This window comes from Notothenia rossii (genome assembly GCF_949606895.1).
Source record: "Notothenia rossii genome assembly, chromosome: 2".
Taxonomy (NCBI): domain Eukaryota; kingdom Metazoa; phylum Chordata; class Actinopteri; order Perciformes; family Nototheniidae; genus Notothenia; species Notothenia rossii.
The window spans coordinates 46,695,401-46,707,119 of NC_136904.1; the positions used below are offsets into that span (position 1 = coordinate 46,695,401).

General features: G+C 41.0%; 1 protein-coding gene across 2 annotated transcripts in view; it reads left to right on the forward strand.

The window, feature by feature from the left end:
• The first annotated feature begins 2,792 nt into the window (after positions 1–2,792).
• LOC307029305 (uncharacterized protein) overlaps positions 2,793–11,719 on the forward strand; it is a 33,453-nt gene continuing 24,526 nt past the window's right edge. The window contains exons 1-2 of one of the 2 annotated variants that reach the window (XM_079665148.1): positions 2,793–4,555; positions 5,454–5,495. The gene's annotated coding sequence lies outside the window, so the exon portion shown is untranslated. The remainder of the gene's footprint in view (positions 4,556–5,453; positions 5,496–11,719) is intronic. The other variant, XM_079665150.1, reaches the window with a different exon arrangement.

Genomic DNA, 11,719 nt, shown 5'->3' on the forward strand with positions numbered 1-11,719 from the left:
TTGAACTATTCTGATAACATTATACTGTCTGAACCTTGCGATGATGCTAAAATAAAAAAGAGGTAAAAAAGCCAAATAACAAAACAAATACAGTTTACAACCTGACTTTCTGCTTAAACTTTGACCTTGCTCACCAGCTCTTCGCTGGCATTAATTTCCTGTCAGTTACTGATTTGCAGCCATATAATGGGCGCGCTCACTCTTGGTTTTACCTCTTTAAGCAAAGTCGTATAGATAATTTGACTGCTGGCTTGTAAAAAACATGTTTTATAGTTTAATTTGTCATGTTTGCAGTACCGTGTCTTTATTGCACATTTCTGCACCATGCATTTGACATCCAATACTGACTCCCATTGCCAATTCAGGAAGCCCTGAGCCCTGCATGTAGCCAGAAGCAAAGTTCAGGGACATGCAGGACACCATAGTTTGTGTGTCTATTACCCATAACCACCATATTTCCTTGAACGATAAACCAAGTTTTTTAATAATACTGAAGTAAAGGTTTGCAGTCCTGTAGTTAAATATTCATGTTGCAATGAACTGTTGTATTCCAATAAAGATGAAAGACTGAAGATTTCCTGTAGTTCTTATGGTCTCTGGAGCAGTGCTTTTGGTTTTGGCTAACATGAATATGCTTGTTTTTTAGAAAACATGATCAAACTGTTTCAGACCTGGCCGTCTGAGATTTACCTTCTCACCATGCTGCCTTCTTTCAGGACACTGTCACATCAACACAAAGAATGTGGTATGATTCTTAATGTATACCCAGTAAACCTAAATAAACCCCACTCCAGATTTCCACCTAAATGTAAAAAGAAAACATTCCAAAAAATGAGGTCATTCAATAATTATTTCCATCCCCTCCTGTTCTGTCATTATGGGTCCATTGATGGAAACACTGGTAGAGCTAATCTTCAGCTGGCGCCTTTAAGGCTTTGCAGAAGTAGTCACTAAAACAGCTCCATTCAAAGCTGAGAACCATGTGGAAACATGATGTTTCATGTATTTGTTGTGGAAGGTCACAGTCTCTTCATCACTCCAAACAGATCATGTATTCAGCTCTCCACTGACATTTTAATCCCATGCTTCATGTGCATTTATTCAGTGTCTCATGGCATTGCGTATTTGTGAGTCGATGGAACCCAGAGCAAATCTGATGTGACACACAGAAGGTGCTTTGTGACAGACATCACACTGTATTGACTTTTTGCTCTCACTAGTCCTAAAAAAGGCTTCACGGCCAGCAGCATGTGAACCTCAGTTAACCCTCCGGTATCATTCAATTGGACTATGCAAATTAGTCATTCGGGACAAAAATTTCCACTGCAAAATACTTTGATAAAAACATTATATTAAAGGTTTTTTTCACCACTGTTTTGGGTTCAATTGTTAAAGCAATTTCAGCCCTAATCAAAAATACCAAAAATGTAATCATTTTCAGGATTTTAACCCTTTAAATACTATTTTCAATACATGAAACCGCTGTTGTTTTTCATGATAAAAACAGAGACAATTAGTTATATCTCTCACAGGCTCCGCCCTCGACTGGACTCTATGGGTACTACCTTATCATGCAAGCATTCACCTACTGCGATTTCCATAGACGTAGCCGGCCCCGGGGCGGGCCTACCTGAATGCACGCGCATCTCACTTCCGTATAAAAGGAGGCCTCGCCTCCTGACCATCATCCTTTACTCTTCAGCGAGCGGAAGTGACACTGAGAACTATCTCACGTATGAGAGAAAGCAGAAAGGAGGGAGAGTGAGGTGGAACAGTGAGGCGGAACGGTGTGCTGGACGACAGTGTGTGTATACATCGGGGCTCCGCCCACTGCACCCATAGAGTCCAGTAGAGGGCGGAGCCTGTGAGAGATATAACGCCGGGTCGCGTATTGTGACCCGGCGTTATATTAACTCTACCCCTCTACTCAGGGGCACTGTCTGTCCTATACCGCTCGCTGAAGAGTGGTGTAGGATGATGGTCAGGAGGTGAGGCCTTTTTATACGGTGAGATGTGCGCGCATAGGCCCGCCCCCAGAGCCGGCCTACGTCTATAGAAATCTCAGTAGGTGAATGCTTGCATGATAAGGTAGTACCCATAGAGTCCAGTAGAGGGTGGAGCCTGTGCTAATATAACAAGGGTTACAATACGTAACCCGACGTTATTTCCATATAATATATATCTGGGGACTGGCTATTATTTTTTTTTAATAGTCTTGGATATGTCAAAGATTAGCAACACAATTAATTTTTTTGCATTATTAGTTTTTGCAAAAAATTAGATTAAACAAAAAACTCACACATTAGTCATTCGGGACAAAAATGTCCACTTCCAAAAACTGCTCCAAAATGACAACAGATTAATATATTTTTTTACTTTTTGAGGTTAAATCTTTCAATCAACCTCAGTCCTGATCAAAAAAATATCAAATATCAAATTATTTTCAGGATTGTAACCCTTTAACTGCCAGTTTGAAGCATGAATTTGAGTTTTCTATGAAAAACATTATATAACAAATTTGAATAACAATTATTTTCCATATAATAAATGTTTGGGGGGGTCGGCTTTTTTTTATCACAGTCTTGGATATGTCAAAGATTAGCAACAACATTTATTTTGGTACATTATTAGTTTTTGCACAGAATCAGATTAAACAAAAAACTCACACATTAGCCACTCGTGTCCCATCCACTCCCATTATAACCACATCTTTTGATCTCTCCGCCATACCGGTATATAATCATGCATTTTGTATTGTCAGGGTTTTATATTGGAGGAAAATAGTTAAATTTGTCCTTTTTATTGTATATCACCAGATGTGACATTTTACCATTGAATTACTTGCTTGTCATTTATTGGTTTATTTGCCTGTTGTATAATGGGGCCCTGACAGCCATTGGAATACATGTATGCAACTCATATGATGTAGGTGTGTTGGTATGGATGTGGAAGAGTGGTATCAGCTGAGAAATGTGTGTGTGTGTGTGTGTGTGTGCAATGGTGTAGTGGGCGTTGGACGCGGGGGTACGCCGTACCCCCACTTATTTGTTTTTAATAGCCTAATACATATAAAATCATTGCCAGTGTTATCAGTTGCAAGTTTGTATTTGTTGTAATAATGACGAAAACATAATAGGCAGATTTCACAGTAATTATAATAAAAACGTAGCTCAAGCATTTATGCAACTTGATTTGAAGTGTGTTTGTGTTTGTGTTTGTGTGTGTGTGTGTGTGTGTGTGTGTGTGTGTGTGTGTGTGTGTGTGTGTGTGTGTGTGTGTGTGTGTGTGTGTGTGTTGTGTCGGTCGCGGACGAGCCGATTATTTTGAACGGCTCTTTGGTACGAACGAGGGGAACCGAGTCGTACTTGGTGAGCGCCGTTCTTTTTATCGTTCAATCGTTGGTCCGCACTCACTGCCAAAATCCCCTCGCCTTTTAAAAAGCTTGATTTTGTTCCCCAAACGTATTCTGTGAAGACCCGCCCCTACTCTGGTTGGTAGGTTTCAGCACGAGGAGTGAGATGAGGTGGGTCTTAACGGAATACGCGAGAGAGAAGTCATAACAAGTGGTACAGGACAGGTAGACAGCGTGTTTTTCAGATGGAAAATGAGCCAAACGCGAAAACGCAGCAGCATTTGGATGCACTTCAACCAAAACCTAGACAGTGATAAAGCGCACCATTTGTAAAGGCAATATATCCTTTAAAGCAGGGTCAACTAATAATCTCCATCGCCACTTAAAAACACAGTATCTAATATTAAGAGTTGCATGAATTTCATTCAAGGCAAGCCAACTTAATTTACACATACAGAGGGTAAATTCAAAGTAGTACATTCACTGACATGAATGACATGGATATGGCGCCACCTTGTGTCATGTTTACAATGCAGATTATTGACATTAGGTCTGGCAATACAGTCAATCATTATCCTGGTGATTATTTCACAGATAAACCTAGTAACTCCGCCCCCTTTTAAAAAACTGCTCTTTTGAACGGCTCTTTGAAAGGAACGGAGCCATAAGATCTATAAAATAGTGTCTCCCCTCCCCCTACCCCCCGTCCACCCGGCCCGTCCACCCAGTAAAAAAATCCCCACTACACCACTTTGTGTGTGTGTGTCTGGATCAGTGGCGCAAAAAGTGGGTATGCACTATATGCGACGCATAGGGGCGCCACACCAGTGGGGGCGCCCAACAAGCGATGGTAAAAAAAAAAAATTAAATTAAATAAAAATAAAATGGTATTTTCTTTATGTTTCTAAATAGTTTCTGCATTTCCTTAAGGTTTTAAAACATTTTAGAGGAGTAATATGCTAGAGAAGGGCGCCCTATCTCATAAGATTCCATCATAGAATTTTGACATAGAGGAGGGAGCACGAGCAGGGACGCCGTGAACACTGAGGAGCAGGCGCTCGTTGTGAGTTAACGTCAAAAAGAAATCATGGATAAACCAAAAAAGCGGTCGGGGGCAGAAAATAGAAAAAGAAAGAGGGAAAAGGAGACGGCGTGTCAAGGGATGCGACAACAGCTAAATAAGTGGATGTTGAAAGGCAACAGGTAGGAATAGGATGATTTAAAGTGTGACGTCTGTCTGTGCTTGGAAATATTGACTGGCTAGCGTATGCTAACACTGGGCATGTAGCAGCCAAAGGTGGGTGGGTTTATGGCTAGCTTAGAATATGCAAACCAATGTTGCTGCGCCAGCGCTGACATGGAAAGTATGAGGTAGCATGTACAATAAATGACAAGAATCTGGAAAACATAACTAATGCAATAACTCTGGTTTATCATGGAATCATGCACACATTTGCTACCAAATAAGAGGCTTGCAAATGTCAGTTCATGTTAACAGACTGTTCTCAGATTGGCTAGTGTTTGCTAACACTAGCAGCTGAAGTGTGGTTTACGGCTAGCTTTAATGCAAACCGATGTTTCTGATAGCTACATTTAGATTTTGGTTAAACCCCATGCATGTCACGTCCAAATTGTATTAAGGTAAAATAACAACTGGTAAATATAAGGTAGCATGCACAATAAATGTCAAGAAGCTGGAAAACATAGCTAACCATGGAATCATTTAAATATGTTGTGCTGCCATTAGCTGTCTATGTTAGCTGTGCTGTCAGACATACAGGCTATACATCTGTTTGGTGACACAGAAGCTGTTATTACAGGGTCACATCTCTTTACAGGTCTGTGCTAAGTAGCTCTCCGTATTTGTTCTTTTAAAATTCAAAATGTGAATGTACTTTCAACAGCAGCACAACCTTACACGGCATAATAGTGTTTTTTATTTGTTCTTTTAAAATCCAAAATGTGAATGTACTTTCAACAGCAGCACAACCTTACACGGCATAATAGTGTTGTTTTTTTTATTATTAAGTTGCCTTATCACTGGGCTGATATAATAATTTAATTTAGACAGCTGCTTTAACAGTGAATTCATTTTATTCAGGTGTGAGGATGGTGGCTCAGGAAAGACAGGGGAAGGCAACAGGTAGGTCTAACATTAGGTGTAAGTGTAGGGGTCTTGATACCAACAGATTCATTTCTTAATATTATTTTAATATTATTAATAAGGAAAAACTAATATGGAAAATCTATTTCATAATGTTTGTTTGACAATATATCTTAGTGGAAAAGAACACAGGCAAGGAGTGAATGAGACAGACATGAGGTCGGCGATGGCATCAAGTAGAGATGAGACCAGTGATGATGTCAGGTAGTAGGAGTTCTATTAGTTTGACCACACAAAACTCAATGTCCAGTATGGTTTGAAGTTCTGTTGACCAACCTATTCACTGTGTCCTTTTTGGGGATAATAGTGCAGACAGAGATGGAGAGCCACTCACCACAGAGGTGGAATTTGAGGAGATTGTCGAACCGAGAGGTGACGATGAGGTGGAAGAGAATGTCGAACCGAGAGGTGAAGATGAGGTGGAAGAGAATGTGGAACAGAGAGGTGAAGATGAGGTGGAAGAGAATGTCGAACCGAGAGGTGAAGATGAGGTGGAAGAGAATGTGGAACAGAGAGGTGAAGATGAGGTGGAAGAGAATGTCGAACAGAGAGGTGAAGATGAGGTTGTGGAACAGAGAGGTGAAGAGGAGAGGGCTGAGTCAAGGCCTTACTCAGAAGATCCATCAGACTGGCCACCACCACATCAGATTGGGGACTCATTTAGGCAGTGTGTTGTTGAAAATGGCCCACACAAATGTCCTGATGGGCCATATCCAAGATCAGAGAAGTCTAGAAGGTGTTTTTCGAAAGCGTATTGTTTTCGCACAATGTCAAATGGAGAGAAAGTTGCACGAGATTGGTTACTGTATTCTAAAAGTACGAATAAGGTGTATTGTTTTGCGTGTAAACTTTTCGGTGGAGCTAGCGTTGTTGACACACGCTTTGTGGTGGGATATAATAACTGGCAGAGTCTTTCAAAAACGCTGCAGCACCATGAAACCAGTGGTTTACACATCAACGCGTATCTTTTGTGGAAATAATTAACATCTCGCTTACGCCTTGGTAAGACAATTGACAGTACCTTGCAAAAAGCCATAGAAGCTGAAAAGGCACACTGGAGAAGCGTGTTAACGAGAGTCATCGATTGCATACTCTTTCTCGCAGAAAGGAACTTGCCACTGAGGGGGAAGAATGCTACATTAGGAGATCCTAAAAATGGAAATTTTCTGGGTGTCCTTGAGGTCATAGCACGATATGATGTCACACTAGCAGAGCATCTTAGAAAGGTAGCGGCTAAAAAAACCACAGGATATCTTTCCTGGTGCACTCAGAATGAATTTTTAGATTCAATTGCAGACTGTGTACTTGGTAAAATTTGTGCCCAGGTCAAAGCCTCCAAGTACTTTGCTGTGGAGTTGGATTGCACTCCTGACATTTCAAAGCAGGAGCAGGCCTCAGTCATAATCCGGTATGTTCATACGGACGACAAAAAGAAAGCCACCATCAATGAGTCTTTTGTTGGCTTCATAGTTGTGAAGGACACAACTGGTAAAGGTCTCACAGAAACACTGACTGGGGTGCTGGATAGCCTGGGGTTGGAGTTGAAGAATTGTAGGGGACAGAGTTATGACAATGGCTCGAATATGAGAGGTATACACAAAGGTGTTCAAGCCTTGGTGCAGCAGAAGTGTCCAGAGGCACTATTTATCCCCTGCTGTAGCCACAGTCTCAACCTTCTCCTATGTGATGCTGCATCATCAAACAGAGTGTGTCTTACCTTTTTTGGCACTATCCAGAGACTGTACACCATTTTTTCAGCTTCGGTGAAGAGGTGGGATATCCTCAAAGAGTTTGTGGACATTACTCTAAAGCCTCTCAGTGAAACCAGGTGGGAGGCGAAAATAGACTCTGTCAAAGCTGTGCGTTTCCAGTTAGGGGGGATTCTTGACGCTTTGGAAAAGCTTGAGGAAGTGGAAAAAGACGGCAAAACAGTCTCAGAGGCAAAGTCGCTCTCTGGCGAGATTGTTACCATGGAGTTTCTGATGTGCCTCTTGATTTGGTATGATCTATTGTCAGAGATCACGTTTGTTAGCAAGGCAATGCAAGCAGTGAACATTTCGATGGACACTGCCATAAGGATGATCGATTCTCTGAAAGAATTCTTCTGTAAGTATAGAGAGGAGGGGTTTCAGAAATCCCTTGACATTGCACGCAGACTAGCCATTGAGATGGATGCTTCCCCTGACTTTAAGGAAAGACGTTGCAGAAAGCAAAAGAGATTTCATGGAGATGATTCAAGCACTGGCCATTTTGAACAGGAACCTGAGACCCATTTTAGGTGCATGGTTTTTAATGTTATTGTTGACACTGTAATTCAGGAGTTGTCTGACAGATTTTGCAATCTTCAGCTTGTGTCCGAAAAGTTTAAGTTCATTTACAAAATGGAACACATGACAAAAGCTGAGTTGGAGGAATCAGTGACAAGATATGCACTGGCTACCGATGATGTTTCAAGGGATATCATTCAGGAAATTTACCCAGCAAGCCGTCTACTTAGGGGGCATGAAAAGGCTCTGGATAAACTAAATGTCCTCCTACAGGAGAACCTTGATTTGGTTTTCCCAAATCTGACAGTAGCCCTGAGAGTTTTCCTGACAATGCCTATAACAGTTGCCTCTGCCGAGAGATCATTCAGCAAGCTAAAGCTGATTAAAACATACCTTCGTTCCAACATGAGCAATGATCGCTTAACCCAATTAGCAGTCATTTCAATTGAAAACAGTGTGGCACGAACTGTTTCATTCGATGCAATACTAGATAAATGGGCAAGTGCAAAGGCACGCCATGTTACGATTTAGTAGCAACTAAAGAGTGCTCTACTACAATCTCAGGTAGCAACATTTTTACATAAGCTACATCATTTTTTAATTTTTTTTATTTATTAGCTTATTTGTCAGGGGCCGTGTACAAGACAGTTCAGGTACCAGAGTTAGCTATAAAGTGATTTACATCTGTGGTTGTTGTTAACAGAGTGTGTTCTAATGGATCTTTGTAAGCTTACTTTTGCATTTTAATGTTTTAATGTTTTATGTTGCATTGATTATAATGATTGTAAATGTGTAAATTTGTTTATTATTTAATGATGGTAGACCTACAGTGGCTGATATGCTTTAAAATAAACCCTTATTATTTAAAGGCCATGTCCAGCAGACTTATTTATTTATTATTACTATATATATATATATATATATAAAAAACATTTTTTTTGGGGGGGGCGCCAAAATTGTTGCTGCATACCCCCCTGACACAGGGCAGCTGCGCCCCTGGTCTGGATGTACAGTGTGTGTGTACAGAGACAACAATTTACAGTAGATTTGGTTTACAGCAAGTCGCAGTTTTCGCCTCATACCTTTCTTTCTCTCTCTTTTTCTCTCACTTCCTCATTCCCAAACTCATACACACTCTTACATATTAAACCTCCTTATACCTTGTACTGTATGTGTGTGAGTGATTGTGTGTGAGAATGAGACAGGACTAAGTGTGCTCTCATGGCGTTTTGTTTTTCATTTGTGCTGTTTCATGTGTCTTAGAGGTAAACAGATGTATGGTCTTGACCCAGCTTGACCTCGATGTTTTGAATGGTTTGTAACTTCAAAGTCCTTTGATAATGTCTATTTAGCAAACAGACATACACAGCCATACCTACAGTCCTTTAAGTAAATAAAAATACCTGGCTGCAAAGCCAAAGCTTCAAATATGTGTAGTTTGGCTGGATGGTCATTTCATTCCTGTGATACGCAACAAGCAGTAAGATGAAGAGGAGCTTCTCTGTGGGACAAGAGGTCTCATGCAGCCCGTAACATCAGCTGCAGGACTCATCCTCTGAAACAGAAACACCCTGAGAAGGAGAATCTGGTGTGGATCTGCCTGAACTGTGCTTGAAAGGAGTCAGCACAAAGATAAAACACTTTTTTGCCAAACAGTTCATTTATCGGATGGGGGCAGAGAAGAAGGAACAATTCTGCCCCGAATCCCACGTTGATACAGAGGAATCGATGAGGTCCTTTGCTGACGAGGTTGAGGAGCTGCTGAGGAACTGCAGAGGAGCTGCTGAGGAACAACACGATGGTGATGAGGTTGAGATGTATAAGATAAGATAAGATAAGATAAGACTTTATTTATCCCGAAGGAAATTGTTGTGCCAGAGTAACAAAATACAATAAACACAATAAACACAGCAGCAAAAAGAGCAATTAAACATCCACAGACAACATAAAACGTAGAAACATAGAAAGTCACACAATCAATGCAATTATTATTAGCAGTATTTAGTAGTTATAGTGCAAAAATTAAAACGTAGTGGCAGTTACGTAATTGCACTTTATCATAGCATTATTAATAATACTAATAATAATAATATAATATTGCACATAGTTATATATATAGCAGCGAGTGTATTGCAGTGATGGAACTTACAGTATATTGCACATAGTGTTGGTGTGGAAGTTCTCAGTGCCCTTTACTTAGGGGTGAAGAGTTAAAGAGTTTGATTGCCACTGGGAGGAAAGACCTCCTGTGGTGCTGTGTGGTGGTTATGGGTGATCTCAGTCTGTGGCTGAAAGGACTACGTATGAAGGACTACAAAACCTTTTAGATGGAAAAAGCCTGATGTTCACAAAAGTGCTTAGTGATCTCCTCCTCCATCACACCACAAAGGGGATGATAGCACCAGAGGTTGCCCCAGGAGTAACAAGAATATTCGTTGCGCCGCCACGTGAAGCCATGCTTAGAGAAATAATGAGATGTTTGTAGTGGAGTCTGATCGTTCTTCGTCTGACCCTTCCCCTGAAAGTGGAGAGGATACAGAGGATCCCGTCCCGTAGCTGCGCTACATTCGTCGGCACTATCCTATCCAATGTTTGCTCAAACATCTGTGGCATCAACATCCCTCCAGTTTGCCACCGAACGTCCCCCATGCAAGTGTGTCATGTCGACAATACTGCTGATGATCTCAGGGGTAAAGAATAAATCAAAGAAGGATTCCACGTCATGAATTCTTATTTATGCCACTCGTGATGGCATAATGCCTGGGCCCTGAAACCAAACCTCGGGCAGCAGGAATGTAGCGCAGCGTTTCCTCGTGAGAGGGAAACCAGATTTGAAAATGTTTTGATGTCCACCCACTGCCATGATGGACACGATCCTCCGGATAGGATAGTGCAGAGGGATGTAGCGCAGCTACGGGATGGGATCCTCTGTGTCCTCTCCACTTTCAGGGGAAGGGTCGGACGAAGAAGGATCAGACTCCACCACAAACTCCACATCAGATTCTCCTTCTCATGTTTGGCAAAAAAGTGTTTTATCTTTGTGCCAAGTTTGATTCCTTTCAAGAACAGTTCAGGCAGGTCCACACCAGATTCAAGTTACGGGCTATGAGACGTCTTGTCCCACAGAGAAGCTCCTGTTCATCTTACTGCTTGTTGCGTATCACAGGAATGAAATGACCAGCCAGCCAAACTACACATATTTGAAGCTCAGACAGGCTGAAGGCTGTTCGTCTTTAACCCTCTGAGACCCACTTTAACACCTTTTGGATTTAGCATACCTTTGTCATTATCTAATTATTATTTTGGCAATATTATCAAGTTCTTTACATCCACAGATTCATCACACTCAATATTGTGTTTATCACTCAATAAATACGTTTGAACACTTTTGTAGGGGATAATAGTCCATCAAAACTAAAATCAAATTTTTGATTATTTTATAAAAACCAACACAGTAAACCATTATCAAGAAAAAAGGGAAACATAGAGAGTTGCACACATTTGTTTTGACCCTGATATTAAGTTATGCCCATTTGTTTGGGCCGTGTACATGCTCATCCTCAAAAAGCATGAAGCATCAGCAGCATTTTCCTCAACATGATTTGAAGTTTATTTTCTCCGGCCTCAGCTGTGGAAAAGGATTTCTGGGACATATTTCACCCTCTTTCTGTCACTACACTTAATGTGATCTTCTTATCTTCATTTCTTTCAGCTTGTGTTTGTCTTCTGTTCTCTCTGATGCCTGTGTATATCCACGACTCAAATCTGTGTGTCCATGGCCACTGGAGCCAATAGGGCTGTTTGATTCTGAAACATCACCAACAAAGATGGTGTATGAAAAGTGATGATATACATACAGAGAATCAGGAGGAGGAGTAAAGGTTCTTCTTTCAGCACCATTGTGGAGTTATTAGAGTTTAAAGACAGCAACGTTTT